Consider the following 20,376-nt stretch of genomic DNA (forward strand, 5'->3'; position numbering starts at 1 on the left):
GGTTCGAAAATAAATGCAGAAGTGAAAACAAAGCGTCGGTCACGGGGATGGAAATGCAAATCATAATTAGCAATTGTTTCGAATGTCGCCGGGCGGAATAATAATAATCGTGCTCATAATAAACAGCAAAACAGACACAGGCAGAAATGACGATCGAACAAAGCAAAACAAACGACACAAGGATAAAAAAAATGAAAAAAAAAAGTACAAATAAAAATGTAGGAATAAAAAAAATACGGTGGTGCGAGTATTATTTGAACTTTGTAACATATCATTGAAACGCAACCCCGTGTTGAGGACACAATGAGTCCTGTGGGGTCCGCGGGATCCGCGGGGGTGGGTCATTGTTGCAGTCGGGTCGTTTGTGTGTGCGGCGGCGGTGGCGGAGGCGGCATAGTCGAAATGCAGTCGCAGTTTCGAGTTGATTATACAACGGAATGGAATGGCATTGTGTGCATCCAGCGGGACGACGACGACCAGAATAGGAGAGACATAACAACAGAAGGGGTGCTTCGAGCGTGGAGCGGCAGCGGAGGCGGCGGCGTGTGCCGCTGCCGCCACAGCCAACGCCGCGATGGGGCTGCACATGGATCTCTAAGGGTTGGGCCATTTCGGCTATCGATCCTGAAACCGACCCTGCTGGGTTTTGCGCCCTTTCCGACCACCCTTCCCTTCCCTTCAACCCTCCACTCTATCTCTCTCACTCTCATGCACACTCTTCAAATACGTCGCGTGATCAACGCCCCAATGCACACCACTTACAAGACAACAAACATACAGAGACACAGAGAATTGGAAACGGAAAACGAGTGAGAATTGAAGGGAACGAGCGGGAAAAAAGGGCACAACAACAAATAGGGAAAGCAAAAAAAAAATGTGTGTATATACACTCACGGTGAGGGAAACAAAGAGAGCGAGATAATGGGATGAAGAGAAGGAGAGAGAGAGAGAAGTGGAGAAACAAAACCTACCGCACAACCACCACGTGTTTCCATTTATTCCGGGGCGTCGCGACGCACAGCCAACCGCACTTACAAATTGAGCAGCGACAATACGAATTAGGCATTAGCCAATTTCCATCCCTTCGCCCAATTCCATCCACGCGCTCAATTCGATTTGTTATTTATTCCATTCATCGGGGGGTGTTTTTCCTGGGGGTACATAACTAATTTAACATTTTTATTTACTTTCCAAGTAGCCGTGTAATTTCCTGAACAACTTACAAACAACAAGAAAAACATTGTTCAAAACACGATTTAGACTTGCAGAGAGATTCCTTAAAGCTTAGAATTAACGATCAACAATATTGTCTATCTAATAACTTAAGTAGAACATGTTAAAAGGTTTTTCTTGTTACTATAATATTAATTAAGAAAGTTTTAAACCCAACGTAGCTTGGGTCTTCTTTGTATTAGAATAAAATTCATGAAAGTTTATTGCTATTAATAGTGTTTAGATTATTTAGTTACGAAATTACTATGATTAAATCATAAATATTAATAATTCATAAAAAAAAATCAGAGATTTTCATATATCTCTAATTTTTTTTCAATTTTCATGTAAATTTTGTCTTCTCAATTAATTTAATAAATTAATATTATTAAATTGTAAATTTTACTAAATTTACAAATAATTGCAAATTAATAGCTGTACAAATTATATCCTTTGTTAATAAATAAAGGAGAACTTTTATTAATATCAAACAAATGTTCACGAATAAAACTAAATTTTTTTATTGTGTTCGAGTACATTAATAACTTATTTTGTTTCCATGACATGCGTTTCCATTAAGCTCACAGTTTGCAACTTTTACACCACTTTTGTGTGTGTACCATTTTTTTTTCTCTCTCTTTCTCTCTCGTTGAAAACAATTGAATATGAATAAATGTTACCGAAAACAAAAGAATAAATGATGGCGGCTCACGAGCGTTCCGGGAATATAAATATTAAATTATCGCCCGGGGATGGAATTATTGTTATTCCGAGCGAACATATCGAAATTGTTTAAATTTCCCGCCCGACCGGAAAGGAATAAAAAAAAAACAACAATAACAGCGAGAAACGAAAAATAATAAAACAAAACAACTACACTGTTGCGTAAACAGTTCTCTCCCCCAATATTTAATATATTCATACATAAATTCTCTTGATTTTTGATCGAGCATTTTATTTTTTTTTAATTTTTGAAATACATTTATTTTGTTTCGTTTTGTTATTATTATTATATTTATTCCGTTATTTAAATTATTGTTTAATGCGAAAATAAATATTTATGCGCGAATTTCGAATTAAAATAATTAAAATGCACACACGCCGGATCGGCCGATATATTGAATAAATAAATACCGGCTCAATTTTTCAGCTGAATTGGCGAACAAATAGAGAGCAACGTTTCGCTGTTTGTTCATTATTACCAAATGTTATTATGTGTGGCCATTTCATACCGATATAACGAAAATAAAAATAATTTACCATAAAAAATATTATATATATATTTGTTGGTTACTAAACTATTTAGTCATTGTTGCAATGTTTGGAACGAGAATTATTTTTACGTTGTAAAATAACAAAAGCCAACATGAAATGTTTTCATTTCATTCATTTTATTTTTCAATTCAATTCTGTGAAATCATGTAATATTTATAGAAGTTAACTACAAATATATTTTTATTTCAATTAAATTGAGTGAAACAATGAAAACATTTATAAAAATATTTACTTAATTGTTGTTTTTTTTTCAAATTTTGTATTTACTGACTGCATCAATTTAGAAGACTTAACTGTTAGATAATCCCATTTGATTACGTATGTTTATAATGGATTTTGTGTGTAAAGTAGTTTGAAAAATGTAGATATTAATCAATGAAGAATTAGGGCTTGAAGTGTGCGAGTGATATAAGGTGTCATTGATGGAGTTGCAAAATTTAAAGTTGAAATTTATCGCGGGAGAAAAGTGGAGGCGCCGGGCGTTTATTACATTTCAACTGCGAGAACTAGAGCGAATCTGTCTTTCCGAGTCGGCTCGCATTTGCCTGTCCGGAATGAAATCAAGTGATTGAATCCGAAAAATCTAATTTCAGTTAGTATCCGCAATAAATTTCACTAAACAACAACGAAAGAAAAAAGAGAAGAAACAAGAAAAAACAATTAGGAAGAGAAGGATTTATCGCGCCGCATCGAAATCTTAACTGTATCATATAGTATGTAGTGCTATATATTTTTGGGTAGATGATGTAAAAAAGTGTTGATCGGTTAAATGGTTTCACAATGAAATTAATGTTTTGGCGCCCTCCGAGCTGAAGCACTTGAACAGCACCTAAGGGTAATGCAATTAACATACAATCCTCAATTAGTAAACTAACAGCTTCGATTATAAGTGCGTTAGCTATTAAATAGCTGGCGCTTGAGTGAGAGAGGGGATGAGAGTGAGAATTCTGCAGGGGGTAGTTTGAAGTTTCCTTCCTTAGAGGGTGGAAGGAAGGAGCAGGTCTTGTAGTAGTAGTAGCAGCAGCAGCAGCTCTAGTTGTAGGTCGAATCTTTCGCTAATTATCCGAACCGATTATGGAAGGAATTGCGCGATGATCCATCCATCCGCACCCCTCCGAAACTGTGAAATCGCGTTCCTGTCGCACGTCGATATATCCAATTATGCAGATTCCTTCCCTACCCAATTCGTACGCATCCATAAAAGCTTTCGGAATACCGAAACACACCATCTCGTTCTACCCCCCATCAGAACCATCCGCAAGTTTCGATGGAAAGAATCCGCTAAACGATGACGGCCATCGTCGCGCGCGCTTCTAAACTTAAACTTTGCACGATTCGGATTTAACTTTGGTAATTTCGGCGTTAAGATTAAAAGAGGAATTTACGGGCGGCCCCGCATCCGGAATGTGCTTTCCCAAACTATGATTATCTTAAGCATATTACATTTCGCATCACTTTTACTACTAGATCTTCAAAATTTTGTACACGAATTTTCGTACAAAACGTTTCGAAACATTTGATACATTTTCAATTATTAAAATAAATAGATTCTCAAGTCTTGCTCATTTAATGCAAACTAAGTTTATACAGGGTTTACACCTTTGTAAAATGTTAACCAAATACAAACATATTATTTCAATTAAATATAAGATCTTTGGTAAAAATTCATTTTATAACATTTAATTTCGATTAAAATTTAAACATTTTCGTATATTTTTTCCCTCAATATTCTAATTGAAGAAAACTTACTTAAAACACTTAAAACATTTGTTAATTTTCTTTTTGTGGATGTTAAAAATTTGGTTTTGAAGATAAAGCTGCAAACCTTTGAGCAATCAATGGAATTCAGTGTTGAGGAAAGGCATGCGGTTTCGAGTCGAAAAAAAGATTGGATTATTATCAGCGTGTAGGATCGTAAACCGGGGACTGTTTAAACGCAAACAATAAGAATAATGTAATCCGGATCCGCAGATTGGAATCTTAATTATTTATTTTACGGTTTCGTAACCAATGCTAATTTAAATTTAAATCGGCTACAAAATTGTATACAGCAGTCATTCTTGGAATTGCGTTTCTCGTTCTTAATGTTAAAAAAACAGTTTTACTTATATAATTATTTTATTGATTTTATTAATTCTATTAAAATAATTTGATGTTAATTTGTATATTGCATAGAACAAAACATAAATAAAACAGTTAAATTTCATGATATTCATTTAATTAATAATTATTTAGATCGTTAATTTATATAAAATGATTAATTAATTACATTTTATTTTTGTTGCGTTAATTAAAATCATATATGGAATTCTGTAATTAATGAAAATGCATTTATTTGTGACCTATTAGTGTGTATTTAATGAATCATTTCGAATGTTTTTATTTTTGTTAATTGGATAAAATAATTTACAAAATTATGTCAAAAAACAATTCAAATCTTTTAAAAATATCTTATAATATTCGAAAGAAAAGAAATTTTCATAGTTTCATAAAAATAACTCAAGAAATGGAAGGCTTTGTATTAGTAATAATTATATAATAATAGCGTTTATTGAAAAAGTAAACTGATTTTTCTGCTCTTAATTAATTTTTTTTTATAGATTTAGGGTGAAAACACAAAGTTTACTAGAGTTAAGCAATGTATATTAAAATGTATACTTGGATGGATTTGTGAACTCAGTTTTAATACATGATGCAAAATGGATATGATTTCCTTTTTTATATTTTATTTTCTATTTTCCTTGTCATGTTTTCAGTCAACAAAGTGTAATGTAAGGCAATACACATAATCTTTTACGACAGCGAATTTCCTCCTTTTGACGGTGCGAATCTGACGTTGTCAACGGCAAAGCAGCACGAGTTGCTCTTCATTTCTGCTCGTCTCGATGGCAAGAGGGGTAAAATTTGCTGAAAATAAAAAAAAAATAAAGCAGAGCGATAGAGAAAGAAAGAATCAAGCAGAGCAAAGCTAAGAGTACATGGGGTGGAAGATGGAATACGCAATTAACCCAGTTTTCTGGAGTGAGTCTGTGTAGTAGTATTCATCAATGTTTTTGTCGCGCGCGCCCTTCTCTCCTCCGTGAGGGTGAAAGGAGCGGCGGTGGTAAGACTTCGCGCGCGGGGTGGAGGTTTTGCGGGGGTGAGGAGGGTTGGTTACGCGATTATGAGCCACTCTGGTGTGTACGTGTGCGAGTGACTAAGTGGTGTATAAAGAGTCAGCTGAAATGTAAAGGGCCGTTGTTGGGAAATTTTTGAGGGTAACGAACCGCCACCGAGCGCGCATTTACATCGAGTGCCACTCATCTCGCCACCCCCGCAACATAAAAAAAAAACGTAAATACGCGAAGAGAAATAATGATAATAATCATAAAGCGCGGCCATAGACACCGTGATTTCGTTCCTCCTATGTCGAATCTTAATTGGGTCAAGTGCGTGACATTAATTTCTTTCAATAATTTTTTTCGAATATTTTTGTTGGAACGAATTCAATTATTTATTTTTTCGAGTTTAAAAGGAATTGATTTGATTGAATTTGGAATATGGTCATATAAGTGGTTCGAATAAGACTGTCGAATTTAATTGGAAAATTAGACTCAATTAATTTTATAATTAATAATCGTTTAATAAACAGAGTGAATTAAAAAAAAATATAATAACTTTTATTTTTACAAAAAAAAATTGGCTGAAATAAAAACTCATATTATAAAATCTGGTGATTTCGTTGCTCCTATATCATTTTTTTAATTGGGTCAAAAGCCTGACATCAAATCCTTGTTTATTTTTTTCATATTTTTGTTCGAGTGAATACCATCAATTTTTTTTTGGATGTCAATTCTATAACATTTCAAAGGGATTGTTTGCATCCATTAGAGATTAGAGCGAGGTGGATATTATTGAAATTCTCTTTTGATGCTGGTCTATGTATGTGTGTTTGAGTATCCGTGATGAATTTAGGTGTTCTAATTAGCAATTCTGTGTATTAGGGAGTTGGGTAAGTGAGTGAAGATGCATGCAGATGCCGGAGAGGTTTGATGGAGCGTTGGGTGAGGAGGAGGAAGAGAGGAGGTGGAGGAGGCAGCAGCCCTCGGAGCGCCGTGTTTGTAGTTATGCAAGCCGCAAAATGTAGATGCGAAGCTGCGGTTTACAGAATATTAGCCGGGCCATAGCTGCTACTGCTACTAGACGATTCTCTCAGTCACCTCGTTGCATAATTATAAACGAAGCCGCAGCCCTCGCGAGTTATTCCCTACCCAAGAAATCAATAAGTTGAAGCTCCTATGGAAGAGGAAGGAATAAGGAGAAAAGAGAAAGGAAGAAGTCTTCTTCCAGAAACGGTGCGTGGGACAAGTGTCCCACTACTCTCTCTCTAATATATAAGGTGGATTAGGTATTTGTAATTGGGAATTAGTGGAGGGATTATAAAACGATTAAATATATAAAGGGTGGAGGGAGAGGAGGCAGGAAGCTCGTTCCACGGCAGACGTAGAGAATATTACAACATGCGACATCGCAAAACTCCCTAATCCGGCTATAATAAAGCCGTGTTTTACTATCCGAAATTACTGCCGGATTATAACGAAATTATTTTAGATGCCTCTCTCTCTGTCTTCCTCCCTCATTCCTACCTTCCTTCTTCATCCGACCATCATATTTTTACTCGAAACACGACCTAACCTGGATCCTTTTAATCTGAATGCTGAAATTACCAAAGTTTTGTTAAATCTGAATTCAACTTTGTCCTCTCTATCACTTAGCTTCTCCTCTGCATACGAAAACTGTACGTTTTAACTAATCCAGTTTTAACATTTAAAAATAAATCATTTCCAAAATATGTCAACAATAAAGTTTACATTAATCTTTCATTCAAAATTTAATTTCAAATTAAAATTTCTCATTGCTAAAAAAATACAAGTAAGCAATAATTAACATAAATAATTCAATAACAAAAATTAAAATTTTACTATTTTTTGACATTTTTAATTTAAATAAATAATAAAAATTGTCTAAATTTAAATATCTAAAAAAACACATCAAAATTATAGAAATCATTATCTTTCTCATTTAAAAATTAATCTCAACATTTTCCATTAATCCATGCATCAAACAAAAAATTAATAAGAGATTATCTTCCTATTAAACTTCTTGAGAGTAAAACTCCAACTTGTCAGTCACAAAACGAAAAAAGCAATTATAATCCTAAATTGAGTGACTTTTTTTATATCTCTAATTGTGTTTCATTACACTTAATAAAGCTTTTGATGAAAATGTGATTAAATATTGTTTTTAGCTTCATTTTCTACCGATTTAATTCTTTCGTTTTGCTTTCTAATGCTGTGTCACAAAGACAGAAAAAAACTATTCGAAGGAACTTTAAAGTTTGTCTAACCAATTAATGGTGTCGCTTCTTTAAAAAAAAAACAGCACAAAGGAAGCGACAGAGGCGAAAAGAAATGTCTAAAAACTTTGTTACAAACAGTTTAAACGTCTCGATTTAAAGACTTTCAAACTCGTTGATATTTATTTAAGAAGCTATTATTTTATTATGTTTTGTTCCTAATAAGAATTGAATTTAAAAAAAAAACGTATTCATTAATAAAAATCATCACTTATAAAATCATTCAAAAATGTATTGATAATTTCATAAATATAAATAAATTTGAGACTAAATCTGTTGATGATCATTGTTTCAAATTGAATTTTTATAATTATTTAAATAAACAAAATTTTTAAAAAATCATGTAAATAAAAAAAAATCTTTTTAGAAAATTAGATTAAATTAACTGAATTTGTTTAATACAAAATAAATTTTATAATAAGGTAACATTATTTCAATGATAGTAACAAATGTTAGAATTGTTGAAAAGATTTTTTTAAATGAATATGTCCTTAAATTATTGAATTACTATTTGGGTGATTTGTAAGAACCCCAAATTGGTAGATTAGGATTTAGGGTCGTAACTCATTGTGCTTTGGATATAATCTCAGTGGTTTATTGCACGATTGGTAAATTTGCCGATATTGATCTTATGGTAAAGAACTTATCTACAAAACGATCAACATAGGGGTCCATACATTACATTCTATTCAAGAATAAAAACCCAAAATTGTAAATGCATTATTATCATAATTATGCAAAAATAATGAAGTGATATTGTAAAGTTACTAATTAATTATAAGTATGGATGTATTTCAAATAAGTTAGCTTCAAAATTTTAATTACAACTATTTGTTTATAGAACAATTTTTTTTATAGAAAATTGATAATAAATTTAATAATTAATTAATTTAATTGGATTAACGATTTGCTACAAAATGTTCTTTTGATTATATTACTAAATGGATGATAATAATTAATATTAATGTTCTAAAGTGTTTAATTAATATAGTATAGTTGATATAATTCAAATTGGTATAACGATTTGGTTCAGAATGTGATTTATTTTATGTGTAACGTACTCAATATGGTAATAAAAGGAGTATGCTATGGGATGATTTGTAGTAATTGAATCGTTCGAAGAAAGAAACAAATAAAAAAGGGAAACGAAAGACGAAGGGAGGGTGAGGGTGTGTATATATATACACACATACACAGGGACAATGCGAGCCTATGCGACTACGAGAGAATAAGGAATAGCGTGTATCGTTTTCTATGCAAAGCAAAGCACTAAATTCCCTCGGAATGAAATAGAATATTTTAAACTCTCGATTGTAATGTCGTGGAATTCGAAGGAACGAATGGTGGAGGCAAAGGAGACAGGCGTGAAAATAACAACAGCTCGCAGGGAAAAAGGGAATTGGTGGGGAAGAAGGAGCGAATGTCTTGGGCTCCTGTGCAGAAAAAAAATAAAATAAAATAAAACAGGACGAAAAGAAGGCGACGGAGTCGAACACGGAGAAGTGGAGAGAAAAAAAAAATAGAGGACGAAGGGTAAACCGGAAAAGTTCGACGGCAACAGGAAACAAATGGGGGGAAGGCTCTCGCGCAAAACTTCGAAATTCAATTTCCACATGTTCATTGAGAAATCAAGTTGGCTGCAGCCAAGTACGAGTGCAGACAGCGAAACGCAAAGCCAATAAGTTTAGAGCACTCCTTCCTTCTTACTCTTGTTTTTTTTTTTCGTCGTACTCTTCATCCCTCTTCCTTCCACCGAGCATCCCTCTTCCCATTCTACTTGACTTGTATTTTACCTCACTTCTAATTTATCATAGCCAAATAAACTGGGGAATTATCGACTTTTTATCATCCCGAAAGATTTCTCTCTGCTTCTTCCCTTTTCTCTCTTCTAAAAACCCATCCTTTCGAGAGTTGAAGGAAAACCGCTCCGCTCCGCGCTGAAACTCAACTTCGCCCAGTTTCCTTTTTCTTTCCACATTCAATTAATCCATTCAAAGACTACTAAATTCATTTCGGATTAATTCATTTCCCCCCGCTAACTTTTCGACTTGCTTTTAATTTAAACTTTGCATATTACATATATATTTCTCCATTTTTTTTTTGTAAATCCTCCAATTCATCATTTTTCGCGTTTTTTTCCCGCAAAATTAATTTATTTAAAAGAAAAACAAAAGGAAGAGACAAAAGAAGCTTAATCCTTTGCACGACCTTTATTATCCTCGTAAGCGGCGCGAAGTCAGCGAATTCTTTCCAGCAATAATGAATCAACGTCTCCGCCAACTTTTTTTTGCTTGACACAATTTTCACTGATAACGTTTCTTTTTTGGTTACTTAGAAAGTAAAGAGATAAAAATGTTCTGAACTGTCGTTCGTATAGAAACGGCTTAATTTTCAATTATACCAGCAACAAAATTTTCCCGGGTAGCGGCATTTTTAGCGACGCCATTCTTCGGCTTCGGAAGTTATGAATACAGTTTGCATTAGTTTCGCGAACTGGAATTGGATCCCGAAGATCAATTTGACGTTATTTGACCGAACATTTGAACTTCCAATGTATAATAAATGAGGATGAAATTACGTTTAACGCATCGAAACTTTCAGTTCCATTTTTTTTAATTCATTCATAGGAAAAGCCTAAAAAAAGTTCAAATTACATCAAATCCATTTCTATCTTATTGAAATGTCAAAATGAGAACAAAAGTTATTTTTTTATATATTAATTAAATTAAATCAAATTGTGGGTCAATTTTTTCTGCTTTTATGAGGAAAATATAAAAATATTACAAAAAAAGTCTATATTTTATTTTATATCATCATAATTCATGCACAGACACAAGTAGAAATAAAATGACTTTTCGTTCCATCAATTCATACACAAAGGTTGTAGGAATTTTGGGTCAATTTCTGCATTATTTATAGGACAAATAAAACAGAAAGATAGAGAAAACGTAAACAGTAGGAATGTTTTTCTTTTATTTGAAAATTGCGCGGGAAACGCGAAATTTATCAAATAAAGCCTACAATAATTTAAACATTTATGTTTCACCCATAAAAATGATATGCGAGGTCCCGCGCGCCCGCGTTCGCCTCGGTCCATTACGTAACATCGGGGGAGCTTTGAAATTTTCATGTAACAAATGTTGAATTCGGAATGGAATTTTACAAGACAAGATATCGTGATATAGTGACCACTGTGAGTTTGCTTCTTCTTTTTGTTACATGACTTTCTGGAACTAAATCATTCCTTGCAAGTTATAGCAACATTAGGAAATTTATAATAAATCTGAAAGTTTTAAATATTTTTTTAATAATCTAAAATTTTTCAATACTTTTCATTCATTTAATAGTTTATACGATTTCAGTATATGATTAACACTTGCACATCAGAGATTCTACAAATTTTGAATATTTATGTAATTTTGTTGTTCAAACTTGCATCATTCTTTGACAGACGGAATAAGTTTAATTCATTCCAGAACATTTTCAATCTTTAATACTACAGTTATTTCAATCATTAAATTAAAGAATTCATCATTTTTATAGGTCAACGTATGCAATAAAGAAAACTACATTTAGTTCCATTTATCTCAAAAGGTAGCATTAAATCCATTATGAAACTATTAGTGGTTTCTTTGAAATGAGGCCACTGACTTAAATAGCATCACTTATTATTGAGATTTCAAGTATCAAAAAATATGTTTTATTCACTAGTATGAGAAACGAGTGGACCGTAAAAATCATGCGATCGAATGAGAGAAAGAGAGCAGAGGAGAGAATAATAAACTTGATGCAGTAATTTAATCAGAAATCGGGATGATAAAAGTTGGAGCCAGGAGAAATTTCAGTTTATATTTAGTGCGCATCTTTATATGTAATTTATGTTTAGGTTTTATGGCCAAAATGTGTTTTTTTTTTCGTTGTTTATTATTAATATTAATAATATTAAAAGATTTTACGGTGGCGATTCTCGACTCCACTTATCCAGGACCAAATGCATATAATAAAACGGACGTAAAGTTTTATATATTAAATATAAAACGCATAAAAAAATAATATTAATAAAGAGAGCGAAATTTTATATTTGTAACCACTAACAAAGTTCTGTGGTTACAGGAATCGAATGCTTGACGAATATTGAAAATTGTTCAAGATAATCTTACATTTGTTAATAGAAGTTAAGATTTTCGATACTGAATCAAATTGACGCTTTTAAAGATACAGTATAGTCACCCATCCAAGAATTGTTAGTTGCTTAACTAAACTTTATGTACTCAACGTTCAAGGCATAAACTTCGCGTCTCGTCTTGTGCATCCGGTCTGTGTAGTTTCAAAGTTTGCATAAGCATATTTCCGGAAGTGTTTTCCTGCTTCCGGCCACGAGAAATCGATTGTTGCGGGCATAAATTTAAGAAAATAATTAGTCGATTTCGGGGTTTTGTTGGTTCTGGAAAGTGAGAAAGTTTCCAGAAGTTCGCTTTGGTGCGGGAAGCGAAGAAGAAACAAAGGAGAAGGAAAAAAAAACAGAAGAAGGTGGAAAAAGAGAGAGTTTTATTTGGCTATGATAAATTTAGAAGCGCGCGTTTGGGGAAAAGGGATGAAATCAATAAAACGAATTAGGGTTAGATTTCGAATTAAGATAAGAAAACGGGCGAAGACATTCGGAATCAATGGAAGGGAAATGAAATAATCACAGGAGGGAAGAAGGTTAATAAAAGTTGGAAAAATTGATTTAGCGATTTATGCGTCCGGTTTTGCATAACAAAGGCGAAAGCTTCGATGTTCTACTTATTTTCTTGAGCATTGAAGCATCGTCGAAGAGTGCATTTCATTAAATCATTTAGGTTAATGCATTGATGATTATACGCTGTGCACATTCGATTTAGAATTCAGAACTTGCTAAAAGCTTATACTGAATTCGACGTTGCAAATGGATTTGTATCTATCTATAAATCTTTATCTACTCTGAAAAGTTCTCTGAAAGTTAGATTTTTGCAACATATACAGTTTTTATACTTGATATTACAAATAGCTTCAACTTTTTCCAAAATCATGATACAAAAAAGTCATAATTCATCAATTCTATAAAATTTCTTAACTAAATTTTATATCAATCACAATACAATTCTGTTATTCTATTTTTTGTACATGAATCTATTTAAAATGAAAACAGGAAATTAGATTTTAGCATTTTAGAATAAGCATATTTCTTAAGAACGTTTTCATGTACTTTCTTAATATATATATATATTTTTTTTCTGCAGTTGTTTTTTATATATTTTTTAATTTACTCCGCAAGACAAATTTATGATGCACGAAACTTGAGGTAGTCAAAACAAGGCCGAAAATAAAGTATTTTCTCTACCCCTTTCTTTTTTAACCGCTCGCTTTTCTTTAGAAGATTCTTATTTCCTGTTGTACTTGGTCTCACTTCTCTCTCTGTGTGTGCAATTTACGAGTAGAAAAGCAAGGCATGTTGAATTATACCCGCTCGTCGTGCTCGCATTCACTTCCGTATTTAGATATCAGAAGTTCCGCTATTATTACACATGTAATATAAATCCGCGTTTCGAAATGTTTCGGTCGGATCGCGTTTAACCGAAATTAGTAAGTTTCAACCTCGTAACTTATTATTCCGTTATGCACAGATCGGAGGTACCGCACGGATCCTTCAATTTAAGTTTTATTGTATTGAATGATGGATATGAGCATGTTTTTGCACTATTTAATGAAAATTAAACTTATTTAATGCTATTATTAAGTTGTCATTTAGATATTAACTAATTGTTTCAATGGAATAGTTTGATTCATGAGATGAGTCATAAATGTATTGGTTCTTCTCAATGAATCAGTGAAACTGAACTGAATTTTACAAGTGAATTAAATACATTTTCATTTCTCATATTTATTAAGAAAAATGATAAAATATTTCTTACAACCAATTATTTTCATCGCAATTGTATGTTATTACGCATATTGTGGTTTCAACATTAGATAAGAATGCACTTAACTTAGAAATTATATTTGCTTTAAATCATTATATAATGTTTAGAATTTCTTTTGCTACTTTCAATGCTTCTGTAGTATTTATTGTTTATGTTTTTACTGTTTTACTATTTTTTAATTCTTAATAATTTTGGTAATATTTCTATTTCTTTTAGTTTCAGTAATTTTCTTATTTTTACCACAATTTTACAATAAAAATATCTATCTGCAAATACTATAAATTTCATTGTTATTTTATCCTAAAGTCGAAGAAGGAAAAAAAACTTCTATTTATGGTCCTTTGGTAAGAAAAGATTAGGAGTTATGGGCTATGGAAGTTATCATATTATTGAAAGGATGAAATGTGGATGTTATAAACTATATGATTGTGTAAAAGATTGCAGAATATCTGAGCTACCTGTATTGTTATCGGGTTTAAGGATGAGATTTCTGTGAGAGCATGGTGAAAAGGTGAAGGAATCGTAAGAAAATCAGTTTGGGTAAAAGTTGGCGCGATGATGCATTTATCGGAACCGCTATAAATCTCCCTGCGCCCCGGCAATGACAAACTATTACACGAACAGGCCAAAACCACCTATTATCGCGATTACTCTCCACCGCCGCCGCCGCCTCCTTCTCGTCCTCCCTGCGCCACCTCCGCCGCAGTCGCCCCGATATCTTTTGACATAAACTTGCCGCTTATCTAATCGACAAAGTTTCGGCCTTTAATAGTTTCCCTGTACAAGGAGGAGATGGGGTTTGCGGCGGCTGTGGAGGAGGCGGTTTCCGTCCCGTCCGGCCGCGTCCGATAATCCGATACATCGATATTTTAAAGGCTTTCCGCCATCCGGAATCAACTTATTTTTTTTTTGTTCACATTCAGCCCGTTTTCCTTTTCTTTAAGGAAAGTCGTCGCGCGGCGCTTTTGAAGATGAAGAAGACAAAAAAAAAGGGATGAAGAAGCAGAAGAAAGAGGTGGAAGGACAACCGGGAACCGGATGATTTGTGCGTGCAATAAAATTCCTCGGCGTGATGGAAGCGGGCTTTCGCCGGAGACAAACACAAATCACGCCCCGGGTCTTTACGGGCTCCGTTATGTCCTACCGCAAAATGATGCACCATATTTTTTGAGTGCAGTCGTAAAAATGTCCCCGAGATCCAGGTCACCACTGTCCCGGCCCTTTTCTATCGTCATACCTACATCTACTTCTCTCTCTCTCTCCTTCCGCTGACTTGCACATACGTCGAGCTGAAAGGAAGACGGAGAAGGACGGAGAAATCGCATCCCTCCGGAGAGAAGAATTATACCAAGTTTTTTTCCCTGACCTCCGTTTGACTTTAAACTTCACTTGAAACCGCTCATTTATTACCACACAAAAGATATCACATATCAATGAAAATATTTAACTTATTTCTTACACAGATAAATACGTCTTCTTATCGAACAACCTATAAATCAATAACTAAAAAAAATGAAATTGAAACTAAGAGACTCTCTCAAATTGAAATAAATGAAATTGACAAAAGTTTCTTTACAAATGATGTACGCATTATGTAATGAATATGAAGAATACTACTATTCGTATCCACTGTAACATATGTGAATCTAGCTTGACAATGCTTCAATTCTTTATATATAATTTAAATAGTCTCGCTGGAAATAGGTCAGCTCCCATTTAGTTATTACATTTTAATCCTATAAAAAGAGAGAACTCCCTTATAATTGACAAAGCGCTTTGTCCGCTTTCGAATACAATACCCATCACTGAATATGTTGAATATACCGATTGTACCCTTTCAACGACGACCATCATACAATGACTACAAACAATTTATTGTTCTTGATTTCCATTAGTTATTGCTCATCTCTCTTCGCTGTCGCAAATTTGTTAATCTCATCTTCTTACAAAATTAATTTTGAAAAATCTACGGTGCTACGAAAGTGTTTCGTGGTCCTACAAAAAATTAATAATTATTGCTAATTGTATATAACTAATTTAATAATTAAGTATTATTCATATTTTTATAGGAATTATATATTTGTTTAATATAAATTACATAATGTATAAAACTAGATTTATAAAATGGGAAAAGCGTGCAGACGATTCTTATTATATGCTCAAATCGTCAGAAAGTACAGGCAATATATTTCCAATATACGTAGTGTGTTTGGGGTAAACAGGATCAAATTAAACAAAGGATAAGTGATTCGATTTCGAAAGAATAACCCGTTGCGTCGCAAGTAAACATATTTCGAAAACGATATTAGAACCAACACGATCATGTATATATAAAAATATATGAGAATTTAATATCCTGCACTTTATTTTCGCAAGTGCGCAAACAGCGCAGTTGTTGGTTGTTGTTGTTGTTGTGCTGTTGTGGGAACGTCGTTTTCGCCTGCAGCCAGGATCATCTAATGCTCCTTTCATTAGAGTCCTGCGAAATTAAACGCGATTTTTTGCGCCTCCCTGGATCCCTTCTGCTGCTGCTGCTCTCTCCCTCTCGTTCTTTCTCTATTTATGCGAAACCATCCCTCTCTTTCTCATGGATTTTCTTGTTTTTATGCGCGCATGCAAACACTCGTTTGTTCTCCTTACTTGCTCACATCCTCCTCCATCCATGACTCCACGTCATCCATGTCCGTCCATTCACAAACCCGCAAAAACAAATAGAAATAATGCCGCGATAATGGAAGCATTGTACTCGTTCATGTCGGGTATTTATTATGCGCGAAACAAAGACCTCGGGGGGGGAAGGAAGGCCACAGATTTTACCCCCCTTTTATGAAGGAGCAACGGCTACATACACACAGACAAACAACCATGGAAGACAACAACAAGCAAAAAAAGAAGAGAAAATAAGGGTTGAGTTAAAACAAAAAAAAAAAAGAAGGAATCGCGCAATAGTGTATACACATTATTAAATACAACCGCCGCAGACGGATATTAAGGATAACGAGTGTATGCTTAGGGCGGCGCGCGAATTAATTGGATCCAAACGCTAATTTGCGAACGCGGAATTAAAATAAAAATGGGCGAAAAACGGGAACGACGAGAGGGTGAGAGTAGTAGACACACCGAAACCATTAAACAGAGTTGGCAAAAATTCAATTGTTTTTGCGGAAAAGGGAAAAGCGTTGTCGAGGGTGCGAGTATGTGAGGATGAGAGAGGGGGTGATGGGCGGACGAGGCGGCGGAAGGGTTGATGCGATTTGGTGGATGGGGTCTTTAATTAATTATCCTCCGCCAGTCGATTCCTGGAAACAATCAAATTTATAAATGGGGGGTGAAAATACAATTGACATTCTGCGAAGGTGGAGGAGGGGATGGTGGAAGAAGAGATGAGGAAGCCCGGGCCTTGGCTGCCACCGCTCGATGGATTAAGGGTGCAATTGATTTAATTGATTCTGTTTCGAAGGAGCCGAAACAAAAATAATTATAAAAATACGATTACCTCTCCCTTTCTCGACAGATTGTTTTGGCACTAAGTGCCGCATTTGTTTTGACAAACTTTTATTGCAGAACAAAAATCATTAATCTTTTTAAGAATCCACGTTTCCTACAAAAAAAAACAGTTTCCAGTTGTATCTGATGTACTGAAAGGACGTTTGCTTAGGTCTTTTTACAATTGTTCTTCCAATCTAGTAACGTTTCCAAACTTTCACATTTGAAAATATTTGATAATTTACAAACATTTACACTGTAACTTTAAATACGAAAAAAACATGTTTTTAGAGAATATCATAGGAAATAATTTAGAAATTAATTACATAAAATTTACTTAACTTAAAACTGTACATACATACAGCTTTTCTGTACGAATTATGTTTGTTTTCACTGTGTAACAAAATGTATATGCGTATTATATACACTAATAATTTGTATATGAAGTGACAATTGAACAATGAAAAAAGTACACAATTTTAAAAGTGCAAATGTTTGCTGCTGAAAAAGCATATCGTGTTTGTCAACAAAAATTACATGTCTCGTAACAAACCATCTTTATTACATAAAAAACAAGTTTGTGCAATCCTGGAATTATTTTAGTATTGAATTCATAGCTGTTATAACAAAAACAAAAACTAGTTTTACAGCTTTACTAGTTTTATAATTTATAAATTTTGTTATTTTTTGGTAAATTAAAGTTAATGTCAATATGAATGATGGTCTATCCATCTATGTAAATGTTTAGTTCGAAAATAAATAGAATGTTAAAGTTTAATAGTTGGTATGATTTACAGACATTTTTATTTTAAATCAGGAATAGTGGGAATGCATTTTTATGCTTACCAGAGCGTTGTATTGTATTAAACTCATACACACTGCTTTTTCAGTTATATTAAATATACTAATATAAAATGCACTGTTTTATTAAATTCAAAAAGTTTATAATTAAAAACTAAATTTATTATTTTATAGTTTTACCGTTTTAATTAAATGTTCTTTCGTTTTTAAACTAATATGTTATGAAGAATAGATATTGAAAGTCAATATGAATTTCGCACGCTGCGAAGTTTATGAAATATCTCGTATTATGGCCGTTCTCTATTTGTAAAGCTGCGGAATGCAAAAAAAGGTAGTTACTGTAGAGGAGACTTGAAGTGCACATATTTAATAATCCGCCACGCGTACGCCGTAAGAGCGAAAGAGAGCACAACAACAACAACAAAAAAAACGCTCAGAGCAGAGCGGAATGCAGTGTATGTGTGTATGTTTATATACATCAAAGGGAAAAATATTAAAAACCCTAGAGGCAGAAGTATGTGCCACTCGGTTGGAGAAATTTCATTATTTTAAGAGGTACTCACTTGCTAGTTTTTTTCCTCTCCTCTTCCTGTTTTGCCCTTTCCTCTGTCCCACCTTGCTAACTTTTTCCTCTGTTTCCACGACCTCTCTTCCTTGTTGCCCTTTTCTTTTCATATCTTTCTCTCCCTTCTTTTCATATACATTTCTGTTTTTTTTTTTGTTTGCATTCGCCGACATTATGAAACGCGTTTGTGCTGCTGTAGCATGCATTGCGTCGCCCGCAGAAATGATTTCGAGTTACTTTGCACTCGCTCTTTCACCGTCACCGCAACAAAATGCAAACTATCCCGAAGGGCTCCAAAAGAAGCTTTCCAAAGGAATCAGTTTACTTCGCAAGTGCACATGCATATACGTATACACTGCACTGTTGCTTTTCTTTCTCAACATAATTTCTGCATAAACATCCGATATTTACAGACCACTTTATTTCCTTGTTCCGTTTTAACAAAGTTATTTTATCAAGAATACATATAACTTCAGAGTTTAAATACTTTGATGTATCGGAAAGTTTCTACAGCTAATAAAAAGTTGCTGCCTTCATAATTATATTTCTTTTACAATCTATCAAGTGTACCAACTACTTATTTACTTAAGATCAAGGATTAAGTTAATTTAATTTTGTAGGTGATCTAGCTAATTCAATCCTGAAATTATGAATAGTATGGATACAACATTATATTGATGGCATTGCAATTCCAAATTAATATTTTGAAATACTTATTTCATTGAAAGTTTGATTTTTTAATGATATTTTAACTATTTGTTGTATAATAGAATGACTAGAACAATTAATGCAATAAATGTCAAGTAATGAAACAAACAAATCCGAGATTAAAATTGTAACGATTCTGTTGCAGAATCTGATGTAATCCGTGCTGGGATATTGGAGGAAAAGTTTAATTTTAAGAAACGCTTATATATGCATTCGCAAGTGCTGCAATCAGAGAAAGGAAATGGGCGAAGGATGAAAAATTCAAACAATTAAAGAAGGAGTTTCGTAAACGGTTTAGAATTTCACCCTCCATTCTTACTATATTTATTATTTTGTTGCTCTTCCTCCGTTGCATCGTATCTCTACTCTTTCTTCCTGGCTCGGCTTTCCTCCAAGGAAATATTCGAGAATACTTGAAACGCTTTCAGTCGTCGTATTATGTCAGTGTAAATATCTTCGAAATTACTTTACTTCACTTTGATGTGCTCCGTGTGTACACGCATTTTAATGTTATTTCTATTTCGAAAATGAACAAGAATTTCAAATAATAATGAAAATACATAAAGTGTACTAATAAATGGAAGGCATTTTCCCTTCCTCTCTGTTGTTGTCGTCTCGCTTTATTAAACTGGCATTTATGTAATTAATTTAATTTCGCGTTTGTTTGCATTCATTGCCTGCTCTGTCTCTAATTCCGAGCCTTGTTGAAATACATGCAGTGATAATGTAACGGTATTAAGGATTAATAAAGTTTCGGGCGAAAGCTTGTGAAAGCCCTAAACGGCAAACAGCAAATAGGGGATTTTCAAAATTTCAAAAAAAAACACAGAATTTACAACTTAAATTTAATTATTAATAATAATTAATACAGATTTAAAAAAAAATCCTAAAATCATCACATCTGACATTTTGTCATGTTAACATTAGAAATATTTCAATGAAGAAAAATTTGAAACTAAATTTGATATAATAATTCTATTATTGATACCAAT

The sequence above is a fragment of the Nicrophorus vespilloides genome, unplaced genomic scaffold (assembly GCF_001412225.1).
Source record: "Nicrophorus vespilloides isolate i.1.1-1 unplaced genomic scaffold, Nicve_v1.0, whole genome shotgun sequence".
Classification (NCBI taxonomy): Eukaryota; Metazoa; Arthropoda; class Insecta; order Coleoptera; family Silphidae; genus Nicrophorus; species Nicrophorus vespilloides.